This window comes from Taudactylus pleione, unplaced genomic scaffold, assembly GCF_031769625.1.
Source record: "Taudactylus pleione unplaced genomic scaffold, aTauple2 ptg000230l, whole genome shotgun sequence".
Taxonomy (NCBI): domain Eukaryota; kingdom Metazoa; phylum Chordata; class Amphibia; order Anura; family Myobatrachidae; genus Taudactylus; species Taudactylus pleione.
Window position 1 is genome coordinate 10,143,749 of NW_028284632.1, and position 15,049 is coordinate 10,158,797.

Below are 15,049 nucleotides of genomic sequence, written 5' to 3' on the forward strand. Positions count from 1 at the left end.
TGCTCTGACATGCACTGTCAAGTGTGGGACCTTATATAGACAGGTGTATGCCTTTCAAAATCATGTCCAATCAACTGAATTTACCACAGGTGGACTCCAATTAAGCTGTAGGAACATCTCAAGGATGATCAGTGGAAACAGGGTGCACTTGAGCTCAATTTTGAGCTTCATGGCAAAGGCTGTGAATACTTATGTACATGTGATTTCTTATGGAGCATACACATGGTCAGATTTGTCAGATCTGTCAGATGAACGATTGAACGATTTTTGACCGCATTAAAATGAATGGAATCGTCCAAGTCTGACTGCAAACACATCAGATGTCAGATATAGTTATCTGACCATCGGGAACGCGCATCATTCAAATCGTTCATCTGACAGATATGTCAGATTTTCCTTCAGATATGACCGATTGAACGATTTTTTAAATCATTATCGTTCAGATCTGAAGAAAAGTCTGACCGTGTGTATGCTCCATCAGTGTTTTTTTTTTAATGAAATTTGCAAAAAAATCTCAAAAAAACTTATTGCACGTTGTCATTATGGGGTATTGTGTGTAGAATTTTGAGGACAAAAATTAATTTATTCCATTTTGGGATAAGGGTGAACATAACAAAATGTGGAAAAAGTGAAGCGTTGTGAATACTTTCCGGATGAACTGTAGCTGTAAGTTTTGAACATTTCAATTTTGGAATTTACTCTTAAATTCTCCTATTCCCAATCCAACCACATCACCCGGTAGAATGAAATGATCGTGGCAGTTCTGCAAACCATACTGCAAATTTACAAATACAGTGCAGAATTGAAAAGGAAAAAGCTGGATAATGGGGCAATTCAATTAGCGGCCTGGCCGTGAAGTACTGTCCAGGAAAGTTACATCGCGACCAGCAACATCGCTAGTTTCTCCTTGCACCCCATAGAAAACTAGCGATGCTCAGCCTACCCTAATAGGCAAATAGGAGCGCAGCCAAACATTGCGGGATGTGTACAGCGGCACAGCGTCTCCAATTCAATTGGTCGGTAAGACTGTATTGTTTGTATTTGCTATTACACTTACTTCTAGAATTTTATCTCCAGTCTTCAAGGCATTGGTTCTCCCCGCGGGACTGTCTTCCAGGACCTGCTTAATAAAAATCCCTTTCAGCTCCTCCCCATTTTTGAGGCGTTTTATAACGGTTTGCCCACCAACAATGCTGATTCCAAGGGAAACTTCAGGCTCTCTCCAAATTTCTACCCTGAAAGGAGATCAGAAAACAGGAGATGGTTGGACAACAGTAATGCAGTTATTGGAAGTGGTTAAAGACAGGGACGCACACTGACAGCTATGACATACACACGTGGGGCGCTCCAGTGGCTGAATGTTGGGGTCTCCTCTCCTTCCCCTTCTTCCCGTTCAGGTAGTTTCCTATAGATAGAATAAAAGTGACAAATGTAATACAGAGTACAAGACAGCAGTGCATCTTACTGCAAATGCCATTACTGCCGTGCAAGTACCATGTACCAGTACATCCATGCCCTGCACCTGGGGCGAAGCTGGGAAGATAGAGAGCACTGGGCATCACAGGAATTTTTTGAAGTGGCCACTAACTGACTTCCATCGTTTTGTGCTGTTCTGCATAGCACGGCTATAGGCTACATGAGCTATCGTATACTACTGGAAAAGAAGGATACAACCGTATATACTCGAGTATAAGCCGACTTTTTCAGCACATTTTTTGTGCTGAAAAAGTACCCCCTCGGCTTATACTCGAGTGAAGTGTAGCGCTGACCGGACGGAGTTCGGTAAGTGCTACACACTGCCAAACACACAGCCGCCGGAGCCGGCAGCTGCGTGTTTGGTGTAATCAGCAGCGGCTGAGAGTCTGTCAGACTCTCAGTGGCTGCTGCTGCTCCCACTGCGGGAGCCATCTTCCGGCTCCCGCAGTGGGTAATGGGAGACACGTCGTCATGACGACGTCTCTACCATGCAAAGCGGCCGGAGGAGTGGATAGCGGCGGGACCAGGAGTGGGAGTTTCAGGTAAGTGATTTTTTTTTTTAATTCTTATCACGTCTCTCTCTATTGGGGGGGGGACTACAGGGGGCACTACCAGGGGGCGTTTACTACAGGGGGCACTACCAGGGGGCGATTACTACAGGGGGCACTACAAGGGGGCGATTACTACAGGGGGCACTACCAGGGGGCGATTACTACAGGGGGCACTAAAAGGGGGGATTACCACTGGGGGCACTACAAGGGGGGGATTACTACAGGGGGCACTATAAGGGGTGATTACCACTGGGGGTACTGCCAGGGGGGGATTACTACTGGGGGCACTAAAAGGGGGGGATTACCACTGGAGGCACTGAAAGGGGGGATTACTACTGGGTGCACTACCAGGAGGGATTACTACTGGGGGCACAACCAGGGGGAATTACTATAGGGGGCACTACCAGCTGTTGCCATTTCCCACACTAGGCTTATACTCGAGTCAATAAGTTTTCCCAGTTTTTTGGGGTAAAAGTAGGTACCTCGGCTTATATTCGGGTCGGCTTATACTCGGCGTATATACGGTAATACAACATTAAAGGCACTGTACCATCATTAACGTAATGTCCAGACAAGTTATTATCCTGCTTTAAAGAGACACAGAGGAGAACACATTTGGTGCTTCTTACAAAGTTCGTACAGTGAATATAATGGAGAAAATAACTTCATATTAACTGCTGGCTCGTAAAATAAGTTATTAGACTTCCAATGAAAACCTGGGAAGAGTAACTGTGCAGCCTTTGGCTAATCACTATTGGTACCTGCGATATGGGACCGTTAAAGTGCCCCCCCTTCGTCTACACACAGTGAAGACCGACAATTTTGGGGCAATATTCATCACCGAGGCAATAGGCAAAAAAGTGCCTTGTGCCTCAGTGATGTCACTGATCATTAGGAAATAGCTAAATCAAATATGGGCTCTTCATGCAAAATGTTCCAGGCGCCCTGCAAGTGTGTAAGCGACATTAAAAAATGCACAGTACAGGCAACATTATTAACCATGACAAGGAATTAACGCTGCTACTACAGAAAAAAAAACTTCCAAAATACTAACAGGAAGCAAAATTACAACAAAACTCTACATCTATCTATGTTAAACAAAATTGAATCAAAGACGCAGTCTCACAGCTTTAACATTTAATGCGATCATGCCCAATATATTATTAAGTGTGACACCTACTGTATTTGCCTGAATGTATAACCGTTTATTAGATATCTAGATAGAGCCAGGAGCAATACAGGTTGAGTCTCCCATATCCAAAATGCTTGGGACCAGGGGTATTTTGGATATCGGAACATTCTGTATTTTGGAATAATTGCATGCCATATTAAAATATCTTAGCTATAGGGCCCAAATCTAAACACAGAATGCATTTATGATTTATATACACCTTATACACACAGCCTGAAGGTCATTTTATACCATATTTTCAATAATTTTGTGGCTCAAACAAAGTTTGTGTACATACATGAAATTTATTTATGTGTCATATACACCTTATACACACAGCCTATTGGTCAATTTATACTTTATTTTTAATAATTTTGTGCCTTAAACAAAGTTTGTGTGCATTGAACCATCAAAAATCAAAGTTTTCACTATCTCAGTCATGCTTAAAATATTCCGTATTTCGGAATATTTGGATATGGGATACTCAGCCTGTATCAGAAATGCATTCTAGAGAAGGCAAGGCAGACAGCACCACCTAGAGGAGACTAAAGAGCCAACAAATTACAACTAAGGCCCGTATTCAATTTGAGGCGAAAAGTCCAGACTTTTCGCCTGCTGGACTTTTCGCCTCCTTCACCTGTTTTCCAGGCAGAAAAGTATTGCGCGCGTGCCCACTATTCCCCGTATTCAAAGGACGCGAAAACGAGACCCGGCAAAACTGGGAGCGGCAAAAAAAATGGGAATTTTCGGGAAAACATCCTTGGACCCACCTAAAGATGAAGACATGGGGGTTCACTATGGGTACCCCCGTTTTTGCCTGCTGAAGGGAAGTCGGGTTTTTAAATAGCCGCGGCAGGTGCATAAATGCGGCTTTGAAGAAGGTGATACAGAAGAGGATTTAGCAATTTTTTTGGGGGAAAAAATAACTATGCCCATCAAATTTGGGGTACATGAAAATGGGTGCAAGCATATTTTTAACTCCCTAAAATGATTTTTTAAACATTCTTCAATAATATACCTGCCGCTACCACCCGCAATGCAGAAAACACCTTCCGCATATAAGGGAACCCCTGTGGATTTATTATCGCTATTTTAGAAGTGTGTTCCCTATTTTTTTACAACCAAAATTAAAAGTTCATTTTTTGGGGTGCCCCTTTTTTTTTTTTTTACATACATTAATTTGAGGGGCCATTCCCAGTGGTGCAGGCTATTTTTTTTTTAAAGCCTGCACCCCTAAACCCCAATTCTGCACTTTTTTTCACCAGCTAAAGGAAGGAGAAAACTTATCCCTGTTTTTTTACAAAGACTTTTCGCACCTATGAAAAGTCTTTGAAATTGAATACAGGGATAATGCAAACAGGCGAAAATGATAACGGGTTTTCGCCTCAAATTGAATATGGCCCTAAATGTGCAACTTTTTTAAAAAAATGTTTCATTTCAGTAACTCTCCAATAGTCATTTTGCTGCAAATGGAGTACCCTCATTTTAAAGTAGGTGGACAAAGATTGGTACAGTAATTTTAATAAAGGAAATTCTGTTTGAACTAATAATGATGCACAGTGATTCAGTAAAAGTTGATGCAGTAATGTAGGGAGGAAAAATAAAGATTACACTGAAAGGATGAATAGTTAACGTGCCCTATTTATACCAACTGTGCATACTGTACTTAGGGGCAGATTAATACTACATCACGCCATAGACCCAAAGCCAAATATTTATTTTATGCCTGATAACCCCCTACTTTACACCATTTATTCTGTATGACGCACAATAAGCCTCATGCTTCCAGTATTTGCTGCTGTATCTCCCCAAGTTCATTGTAATATTCTGCACACCAAGAACATTGTGTACAGCAAGTTCCACTGACAGGCGTCACTTGGAGACGTGTTGGGGGTGCTGTCCCTCCAGGAAGGCACCTGAGCAGGATATTCATTTGGATACGTGAGTGCCGGGGTTTGCCAAAAAGTCTATTATATATATATATATATATATATATATATATATAAAAATTATCGGCACTCACCAGGTAAAGAGGCATAGAAAGGTTTAATTTACCATTAAAACAATAAGGTGCATAAGATCAGTCGACGTTTCGATCCCATTTAAGGATCTTTATCGAGACATAACAGCAGTTCCCAATAGCAAGACAGCCAAGTGCAAAGTCTATATATAATATATTTTTATATATATACATATCTTGGAGCTGTGGCTGTACATTGTTGATATGTCTGATTGTCGCTATCGTTGATATGTGCTATTGGCTTGAAAAAGGTCTGGATATGACCGAAACGTCGCTATGCTATTTCAACTTTTTGATAATATTGGAAAAAATCATCTTTTTGCTACATCTGACTGGTGAGTGCCTCCATTGGGATATAGATATATATATACACACACACATATATACACATATATATACACACATATACATATATACACACATATACATATATACACACACACACCTGTGAATGTTCAATGCAGCTCTTTATCACAAATATACATTTAAATTCCGGCAGGACCATTGTACGCGGACCCAAAAAGGGATGGGGCTTCAGAGGGTGGGTGTGGCTATTGTGCACTAGGGTGAATAAGAGGCACAGACAGTGTAATGGTTAGCGTTACTGCCTCACAGCACTGAGGTCATGGGTTCGATTCCCACTACAGCCCTAACTGTGTGGAGTTTGTATATTCTCCCTGTGCTTGTCTGGGTTTCCTCCGGGTACTCTGCTTTCCTCCCACATTCCAAAAATATACTGGTAGGTTAATTGGTTCCCAACAAAAAATTAATCCTAGTGTGTATATGTGTGTGTACATGTGATAGGGAAAATAGAGTGTAAGCTCCACTGGGGCTGGAAATAAATAAATAAATGAAATAAATAAATAAATGGTTTCCACAGATTATTTTGTCCTGATTTCTCCTGGATAAATGTTAGGAAGCATGACATAAGGCAAGCTGTACCTTCGGTAGGGATTTCCATTGAATGCAATAGTGAGGGGGTATATTGTGCTTGTGTGGGCGCTTCCAGGGTCAGAGCAAGCCTAAACTATGACTGTGATGAGTATCCCTAGTATAAAACTCACAGGAAGGTCAATACTGGCAATGAAAGGGTGTCATCCCATTGAGTGCTCTGCCATCAATAGCTGAAGGTTTTGAACTATAGTCGGACAACAATTTATGGCTGAAACATCAATAGTTCGCAGCCACGCATGCGCAAGCCTCTGAAACCAATGGTAAAACTAGGGGTGTTAAAATGGTAATTGAAGGCTCCATAGCAAGAGTTTGTAAGGGGCCCTTTGTACCACCCAATGGTGAAAAATATATAACACACTTAACTTTGAGAAGGAAGATGAGCCCCCCTCAGCTCTGGGCCCCACTGCAGCTGCATCCTTTACACCTATGGTAGTTACGCCCATGGGTAAAACCATCTACCTTTGCCAGCTAACCATTGATGGTCAACCCTAATTTTTGCCACCTACATAGGAGACCCATGGGATTTCAGGTACCTTTACCATAAGGGTCTTGTGTTATTATTTATGGTCCAATTCCAGAATTTAAGCAAAGGCTTTGTTCTGTCTCTTTCTGTGTGATCGATCAGGATCTACGAGATCTGCTTCACTTTCCTGCCAGCCCTGATTATCACCTTCACCAGTCCACTATCTGCTCCCAAGGGAGATTACTACAATAGGGGCTAGAACAGGGCAGCCAGTCCGCTAATAAACTGCACTAGAAAAACATTGGCCCTCATTCAGAGGCGGTCGCAAGAAGCGATCGCTCTCTCTGAATGAGGGCGGCCGCTTCCTTTTTTTTTTAGTGTGGCCTCCTGGTCGCTAGCTAAGCTGTGGGTTACCACCCACAGCTTAGCAACCGACCAGGGTGATGGTCGCGATGGTGAACACCATCGCGACCTGCAACGAGACCCTAAGGTTGGGTCTTGGCAAACGCAAGCCCCAGGGAGCTTCCTGCTCTGATTGAGGTCAGTGCGGCCGCCCACAAAACGGCAGGAGTTCCTTAAGGAACGCCTCCATTTGTGAAATAACCCCTCGCCCCCAAAAAACAGGGTGAGCTGTCGATCAACATCGACAGCCGCCCCTTTTGTAGAGAGCTCCGGAGTGAGAGAGATTCTCTCTCGCTCCGGGGCTTGCGCACGCACAGCGCAGCACATGCTGCGCATGCGCAGGGCTAACCATCGACCAGGTTGCGAGCGCATCGGCGCTTGCGACCGGGTCTGAATGAGACCCATTGTTTCTTATTGTCAATAACAACTTTTTTTTTTTTTTCAACAGTTTCCAAAATTGGCCCCTACAGTGTATCACCGGTATAGGGGCATATTCAATTAGATGCAAAAAGTCCCGTACTTTTCGCTGACATCACTGGTTTTCAGTGCGAAGAAGTATCGTGCTCGTCCCCGTTTATCCCCGTAATCAAAAAGAAATCAGCGAAAACGGGACCCGGCGAAACTGTAACATGCGAAAAGTGCTGTCAGATTTGGGGAAATCAGCCTGACACCCCCCAAAAGATGCATCGACATTGGGGATCACTATAGATACCCCCGAATAGCTCTGCTGAAGGTATTTGGGGTTCTTAAATGGTCTCAATAGCTGCTATTTAGTGTCTTTGCATTAGTGGTGAAGAAAATTATTTAGCAGGTTTTTTTGGTGAAAATAAGTAGTCCCAGCAAATTTGGGGTACATGAAAACGGGTGCTAGCATATTTTAAAGTTGCTAAAGTGAACTTTTAATAAACGTAAAAAATCCACCTGCCGCGACCACCTGCAAACTTAAGAACACCTGGGGCATACTTGGGGACCCCCTGGAGTCTATTTTGCTAGTTATTAAGTTTGTAACTCAACTTTGGACTTTTTCGCCCCCAAAATGAAAACACTTTTTTGGGGTGATCTAAAGTATTTTTTAAACTTTTTTTACGCAGTTTACCTTTGGGGGACTGTCCCAAGGGTGCAGGGAGGTTTTCCGAGGTTTGCACCCCAAAACCCCAATTCTGTACTTTTTTTTGACACCTATTCATAGGCAAAACTTTTCACAGGTTCAAATACATTGGAGTTTCCGCACCGGTGAAAAAGTCTCCAAAATTGAATACGGAGGAAACTTTTCGCATGGCGAAATGTCACTCGCGATGCAGTTTTCTGCAAAAAAGTTTTTCGCACCTAAGTGAATATGGCCTATAGAATGGTCGATGTAACCTCCATAGCTGCATCAGTCATGTACCCAGCATCCCAATGCACCCGATTTAGGGGACTGTCCCGCACATCAGGACTATTGTCCCAATTCCAGGAGAACTGTGCCCCACTAATGGATTCCCCTCAATGCTGTGTGTGTGAGGGACAGGTGGGTGGGCACAGCAAGGGTGTTTGTAGAGCAGTATAGAGAGGACTGGGAGTGACCCAGCACTTTGGAAACTCTGGGTATACCCAAGGGGCACATGGCCCTGTTCTATTCTCACACATGGTCCTGAATACTATAATATATAATCTGTGAGGATCTGCCACCTCTTTATCTGGCCTAAGTTGTGTTTTTTCTGTCATTTATGTACCTTGCAATGCCCAAATAATTCTCCCCCCACCTTCCCCCCAAAAATTATATTACAAAAATCATATAACTAGGCCATTCCTTCAAGCTATTGTATGAAGAGGCGATGATCACAAAGAAGGCAGTACAGCAGCAGGATTTACTGTAAACTGAGCATAGGGAAGAGAAGGCAAACAATGGCACCTCTCCTGAACGAGAGCTCAGCAAGCAGATTATACTAGCACCAACAGAAGTTGTTCAATAGCATGAATAATTATTATTATTATTATTAATCATTTCAGTTTATATTAGACAAATTATAGGGTTACAGTTCTTTTAAATATTTTTCTTACGGATACAACTTTGGTAAAATAGACGACAGCTCATTAATTCTCAGCTTGGAGGTTTGTCCTACACGCTCATGCTGTAAGCAGATCTACTTGTGTCACTCAGAGTCTTCAGATGCCCTCCTGATTAGGTCATAACAAAATAAAATAAAATTCTACCCAAGGGAGATGAGAGAGCATAAAACTCGATTGGCAAAAAAGACGTTAATGGCACTGCACGATACCCTTCTGAAACCGAATTTATCATTCCATTACCGAGTCAGAAGTAGGGAGCTCATTATATCGTAATAAAATTATACACCTTCTGAAATGTTGTTAACGAAAACACAATAATGTTTTATGTGCCATCCTTACAAAAGCCAAATAGATCAAGCCTCGGAAACCCTTGCCGCTCTGTTGCCTCTTCTAGATCGTCAAATGATTGATCAGACTTCAACAGAATACGCATAAATATACCGGCACCTCCAGATTTTATACCCAGTTTTTAAACTGAGAATATGCCAAGTTTAATTTCAGTCCAAAAAAAGAGTAATAAAAGTACAGAAGCCTTTGGCCCATTTTTATTAATGATGGAGGAGAGACAAAGATACAGTTACAGAAATTGGCTATTAATGGTTGGTGTAAGGTTCTATACCAGGGGTCTTCAACCTTGGCCCTCCAGCTGCTGTGGAACTACACATCCCAGCATGCACTGCCATAGTTTTAGCATGCTGTTATATCAAAGAGGTGGCAGTGCATGCTGGGATGTGTAGTTCCACAGCAGCTGGAGGGCCAAGGTTGAAGACCCCTTTTCTATACTATATTACTGGGTACTTTGCACTGAAATTTGTCTTTTTGTGATCAGTCTACAACAGAGGTTTTCAAACAGTTCCCGATTTCCAGGTCACCCAGCAGGTGCACAGGTGTACTCATTACTCACTGACACACTTTAAACGAGCCACAGTTGGAGCTAATTATTTCACTTGTGATTCTGTCAGGAGACCTGGCAAACATGACCCGTTTGGGGTCCTGAGGACCGAGTTTGAGAACCTGTGCTCTACAAAGATGATGTTCAAACAATTGCTTGAAGAGCCTTCAAAATACTACAAAACGTCTCCTACTAATAAAGTGTGTTTCAATGTTTTTATTTGGATGACACGTCAGGCCTGAGCCAAGTCTGTCCCTTACAGCCAATATAAAAAGGCTTCAGGGAGATAGATGTGTCCTCCTAAATCTAACCTCAATACGCCATGCAGCGCGACATGCCTGACGTGAGGGAGCCGTCAGGTCCTGTGCAGCACTGGTCGCATCGGTAGTCTTTTTGTGCCGAAAATGCAGATCCTACAATGTGACCCCTTCCACCTGGTACAAAAAGCTCTGCTCCTGGATTTCTCTCTTAATTGATGACTGCAGCTACTTGTGGTGAAACACCTGCCTCATCTTTTAGCTAGCTCTACACAGGTGTCTGTAATCATTAATTAAGAGAGAAATCCAGGAGCAGAGCATTTGTACCGGGTGGAAGGGGTCATGTTGGAGGGTAGGAAAATGCATCTAAGGGCCGTATTCAATTAGGCTGCGAAAAACCCGTTATTGGCGATACTTTATCACCGATGACGTCATTTTCTCAGTTTTCACTTTTCCCCGTATTCAATTTCAAAGACTTTTCACAGGTGCGAAAAGTCTTTGGCAAAATCTAGGGATAAGTTTTCACAATAGAATAGGTGGCGAAAAAAAGTACAGAATCGGGGTTTTGGGGTACAAACTAAAAAAAAGTACCCTGCACCCCTTGCACTGTCCCCCCAAAAGTATTCTGTGTAAAAAAAAAAAAAAAAAGAGTTCCACAGGACAGGACACTCCACAAAATGCAAAATGTATTTATTTTTGGGAGCAAAAAATAAAAATTGGGGTGACAAACCTTTTAAACTAGCAAAATAGACTGTGCGGGGGTCCCTAAGTTTGCCCCAGGTGTTTTTTGATTGCGGTTTGTTGCGGCAGGTGGATTTTTTCACTTTAGGGACTTAAAAATATGCTTGCATCCATTTTCATGTATCCCAAATTTGATGGGACTAGTTATTTTTCCCAAAAAATGTTTGTCAAAGACGCATAAAAGCACCTGTAGAGACCGTTTAAAGACCCCACATACCTTTAGCAGGGCTATTCGGGGGTACTCATAGTGAACCCACATGTCAGAGCATCTTTTGGAGGGTGTCAGGCTGATTTCCCCTAAAATTACAGCACTTATCGCAGATTTCCTTTTCGCCGGGTCCCGTTTTCGCCAAAATGCAACGGAATACGAGGAATCGCGTGGACGAGCGCGATAACTTTTCACTTCCAAAACCTCCTTTGGCTCCGAAAAGACCGGCAACTGACTTTTCGCCTCAAATTGAATATGGCCCAAAGTCGCAATGCAATGTCACTAGGAAGCACCAGGAGACTGTGCTGATTAATATAATATGTGACACTTGTATATCTGTGTCTGCGACTGAGAATGTAAACGGTGCTTGGCGTGGGAAAAATCAGTGGTCGCTGCATTGTCGCACTTTGCGCGCTGATTGAGACAGCCAGTCGCACACAGAAATACAAGTGTCACATATCAGACTAATCAGCACACTGTCTCCTGGTGCACCCTAGTCGCATCGCATTGCGACTTAAGGTGCCCACACACATACCGATGTCCTCACGATACGATTTTATGGCCAATTTCCTCATGAACTTTCACGGAAGCTCCCTTGCCGTCGTGATCACTATTTTGGAAAGAAGACACCCAATCTGTGTTGCGATCTCACGATCTATCGGATCGTACACATCGTGAGATTGGCCATAACAAATCGTGAGTTAAAAAAAAAAAAAAAAACAGGCTCTTGACTATTAGTGGGAAATTTAAATAGCCATAACAATGGGAGGGGCTATCTAGGGAGTATAAAAAGCAGGCATCCTTTAAACTCTGTGTACATTCTGCTCTGCTACTAGATGAGGCTAGGTGTATTCCTGCTGAATCCTGTACATTGCTACTGTGCTCTTTGTATTTGGCTTGCCTTTTATAAAGGTTATTCTACCTGCAAGTGTGAGGTACCTACCTGCATTCTAACCTGTTCCTGAATTCTGTACTGATGCATCCCTATCGGTATAGAGTGTTGGTCGCTGAAGCTGGCGTCCTGGAGATTAGGAAGAGGGCCCAGCGAAGAAGGACGAGAGCATGCTGGACCAAGGAGTGGCTGCTACAAAGGGATACCCGCTCTCACATGTCCCTGCTGATGGAAATCAAGGAGAATAACCCGGACGACTATCGGAACTACCTGCGCATGGATGACGCCAGCTTCCAAGAATTGCTGCATCTGGTGACCCCCCACATCCAGAGACAGGACACAAGGTGGCGGAGGGCAATCCCTGCTGAAGACAGACTGGTGGCTACCCTAAGGTACCTGGCTACAGGAAGATCACTGGAAGACCTAAGTTTGGGACACTCATCTCACCTCAGTCTTTGGGCGTCATCATTCCGGAGACCTGCAAAGCCATCGTAAAAGTGCTACAGTACCAGTATTGCAAGGTAAGTTAAAAAAAAACACCACACATTGGTTTCTTGTGCAAAGAATAATTTTTATTTTTATTTTTTACTCAACATAAAGCAAAAAATTGCCTTCTTTTAGTACAATGTGCACTGACCTGCAGGCAACTGAAAGTGTGCACTAAACTGTGTGCAATATACTTTTTTTGTAACAAGTTCACAAAAGAACATTATCACCAAATTTTATGAATCCCAATAGGTAGCCGGCTGTATGTGATAGGGTGGGTCAGACGCCAGTTTGAACAGGCCAATACACATATGGCACAAGTGTACATTGTGGCCCCAGCTTCCAGCAATGTGTACTTGTGCCATGTGCGTAGTGACCTTGTCCAAATAGCGTCATCACCACCCTATCCCATGCAGCAAGCACCTATTAGAATTCATAAAATTTGGTGACATTAAAAGCAAGACAGAAAAAACAACCAAATTACTTATCAAATAAATTTACATCTCTGTATATTGGGGCGACTCATCTGCATCCAGCAGAGCATTATACAAGGTCGTGCTGGTGCTTGGTGGGGGAGTAATATCTAACTGGGCAGGGGGGGGGGGCGGACATACCTATTTGGGGCAGGGGAAAATAGCATTGGATCTGCAATGTATGTAGAATTTGTGAGATTTTTGCTCATATAGCGACTCAATAGGTCGTGGGTTAACTTTAGAAAATTTCTTTGGATATCTGTATCCATATTTCTCAATGTGCTGTTCACATGAGCTGTGAAATCATCTATTGCATCTGGGGGTTTCTGCAGAAGCCGTTCTGCGTTTTGTAAAATATTGTCCTCACGTTCAGTAAGATTTTCCTTTCTCCCTTGTTTTTTTTTCTTTTTTTGGGGTTGTTGAGAAGATGAGGGTCCAGGTGGAAGTGGAGTTTTCACTTGTGTGCTATTCTCCGGATCACTGTCACCACCGAGCAGACTGAGGTCCGGTGTGGATGCTAAATCAGGGTGTTGGGTGGGAGTCTATATAGGAAAAAAAGATATGAAAAAAAATTATAGTCATGTTTTAACCCCTTTTTTACTATTTTTACAGTTTCCTAACATCGTGGAGGAGTGGACCAGCATCGCGGAAGATTTTGAACAATGTTGGAATTTCCCTAACTGCGGAGGAGCCATCGATGTGAAACACATCCGCATCAACCCACCTGCCAACACGGGATCATACTACTACAACTACAAAGGATTCTTCAGCATCGTTCTCATGGCAGTGGTGAATGCCAACTACGAATTTCTGTTTGTGGATGTCGGCAAGAATGGCCATGCTTCAGATGGTGGGTCCTTCAAAAAGACGGCTTTCTACCAGAGACTCGCCAACAAAACCCTCAACTTGCCCTCACTGGACCAGACAAAGCACGGCCTAAATTACGTTTTCGTTGCAGACGAGGCTTTTGCATTACATGAACATGTGATGAAGCCATTTGCACACAGGGGCCTGACCAGAGAGAAAAGGATCTACAACTACCGTCTATCCCGGGCACGACGCATTGTGGAAAATGCGTTTGGAATAATGAGCAACCGCTTCCGCATTTTCCACACCACCATCAATCTACATGTGGAGAAGATAAACTGGGTCGTGATGGCGTGCTGTGTGCTGCACAACTTTCTGCGAAGAAAATCTACTCAACGAGGACCTGTCCCAGCTAGAGCAGAAGATGTAGGACCCCTGGAGGACATTGAACATTTGACATCTGCGTCTGCACCACCAATTACAACAACATCCACCGCACGTGCCAAAGAAGTGAGGGAGGAGTACATGACCTATTTCAATGGACCAGGTGCTGTACCATTGCAGGAGGACTGTCTGTGAACTACTGACTAAATTGGACATTTGGGATTTAACAACAAAAACATTAAGGATTTTGGTTTAAACTGTGTCACTACTTACCAAGACTTCTGCAACCTCCTCTTCTCCCTCACGCTCAGACATCAAGATGATAGATTCCCTTTGAGGCTCTTGTTCACTGATGAATGACATCATATGGTAGTACCACAGTGCAGGAGTATATATTTCATCTGTGCCCGCTCCTGATTTTTTGGAGTCATCCACCTTCTTTTTTTCTTTGATGTACACTGTCCTGAGATTTTGAATCTTTTGCCGTGCAGTTTTCAGGTCTGCATCAGATATGTATTTTTTCGTATACACCAAAAGTTCCTCTAGTGCGGCCAACTTGTGCGACTTATTGTGGTACTTCCGAGAACTGATCTTCCACAGACACTCTTTCGAGTGCAGGATTTCAATGAATCCTGTAACGAATTCACGTTCAGAATCCATGGACATTATCTATGAATAAGAAAAAAAAGGAGATTTAAATATTTGTGTATATAGTTTTGTTAAATGTAATGTTGTTATAGTTCACATTTTTAATGTTTTAATATTATTTTTTTTACAGGTTTTTAAAGGTTTGTTATGGTATTCTAATCATGCTTTCTTTTAC

General features: G+C 42.9%; 1 long non-coding RNA gene across 1 annotated transcript in view; it reads right to left on the reverse strand.

The window, feature by feature from the left end:
- Positions 1-1,145: 1,145 nt before the first annotated feature.
- LOC148516992 (uncharacterized) overlaps positions 1,146-15,049 on the reverse strand; it is a 39,507-nt gene continuing 25,603 nt past the window's right edge. The window contains exons 2-3 of the long non-coding RNA XR_015879343.1: positions 1,334-1,405; positions 1,146-1,235 (exon numbers count right to left, since the gene is read on the reverse strand). This is a non-coding gene — a long non-coding RNA (uncharacterized LOC148516992). The remainder of the gene's footprint in view (positions 1,236-1,333; positions 1,406-15,049) is intronic.